The sequence below is a fragment of the Frankliniella occidentalis genome, unplaced genomic scaffold (genome assembly GCF_000697945.3).
Source record: "Frankliniella occidentalis isolate FOCC.00 unplaced genomic scaffold, Focc_3.1 Scaffold149, whole genome shotgun sequence".
Classification (NCBI taxonomy): domain Eukaryota; kingdom Metazoa; phylum Arthropoda; class Insecta; order Thysanoptera; family Thripidae; genus Frankliniella; species Frankliniella occidentalis.
This window is the reverse complement of record NW_026267276.1, coordinates 84,395-85,995: the sequence shown is the minus strand read 5'-3', so window position 1 is coordinate 85,995 and position 1,601 is coordinate 84,395.

Sequence of the window (1,601 nt, the reverse complement as noted above, 5' to 3'; positions counted from 1 at the left end):
TTGTACAGCCCCCAAAAAATCATTTAAAAATCAAAAAAAATCAAAAAAATCAAAATAAAATCAAGTAAAAATTTGCATAAAAATCCGAAAAATCGAGAACTTATGACCCCAAAACTGAGAAAAATGGGCACAAAACAGGAAAATACACAATTTTTTTGTGAATGTAACTGATATTGTCTTTTTCATGGCTGAAAAATCAAAATCAAAAATCAAAAAAGTCAAAAAAAAAATCAAAAATCAAAAAATCATTGTACACATTTTGTTAGAGTGAGCACCCCCTCGACCCAACCCACGACGGCGCCTGCAGGAAACAGCCCCCTTGATGTGCCTGAAGTGGCAGACAAAAACTAACGTGACTGCAAGCGTGACTGTCAAATGGGCCCTGGAATTTCTTTTTACACGGCACGTGAAGACAGATACCCAATTCAAATGATGCCGGAACCACGGCACTTCCATGCTTGTTTTTTTTTCCCCGTGTACCGGACTCGCGACTTTTTCGACTCCTCCCCCCGGTGCGTTTGGTGCCTCTCCCGCCCGGGCCCGGTCGTCGGTCGGGCCCGGCGGTGAGTGGCAGGTTCAGGTTCGTGTCCCGGGGCCATAGAGCGAGGCGTCGGCGGCGGGGCGGCGGCGGCGGCGGCGGGGTCCGCCTCCCGTTGGGAAACTAGCTGGCGGAGCGAGCCCTCTCGCGCGCGATGATGTGCTAAGGCATTGCCAAAGAGTAATAATGGAACCAACCGCCTGTGGCGTGGCGTGGCGTGGCGTGGCGTGGCGTGGCGTGGCGTGGCGTGGCGTGGCGTGGCGTGGCGTGGCGTGGCGTGGCGTGGCGTGGCTCTGGTTTCCCACGTGAGGGTCCGTCGTAAAACGGAGACGTAACGTGGAATCATTAAGCAGCAGCGGTGTAGTGCCGGGCCGGGCCGGGCCGGGCCGGGGGTGCGAGCCGCGCATGGAGGCGAAGTGATTGCTGCTTAAGGGGGCGGGGGCCTGCGGGGCCTGCGGCGGATCCTCCGCTCCTGCGGATCATTTACAGGTGGATCCTCCTCCTCCAGCGCGGATCCCCGTGAGAGCCGCCGTGAGAATGGGCCCGACCTCGTCGTACGTGGCGGCGCGGGTGGGGGAGCAAGTGAGCATGGCGGATTCGCGGGAGCCATACCTCATGGGATGGGGGAAATGGGACAGAGGGTGAAGCTGTTTGCATCTGGATCTGTCCTCTCCTCCACGAGTTCCAAGAGGAGGGCGGTCTCGACTCCGCCCGCAGATCGTGGTCGGGGTGGGGTGGGAGAGCACCGAGGGGTCCTTCACTATAAACTGCTGCAGGCCGTTGTTGGACGGCCCCTCAGCAGGTGGCTTGTGGCTTTACGGCTGAGGTGGCGGTGGTCCTGCCCGGGACCCGCCTACAATTAACAGGACAGTAAATGTATAAATACGCGTGTTGAGCGATGTAATATCAGCGGTGCGGCTGCGCTTGCGGGCCCCGCCTCCCCTTCCACCCACTTAGTGCCGTGAGCGAGGCCGTGAGAGAGAGAGAGGAGGGAGAGAGAGACACAGGGAGAGAGAGAGAGAGAGAGAGAGAGAGAGAGAGAGAGAGAGAGAGAGAGAGAGAG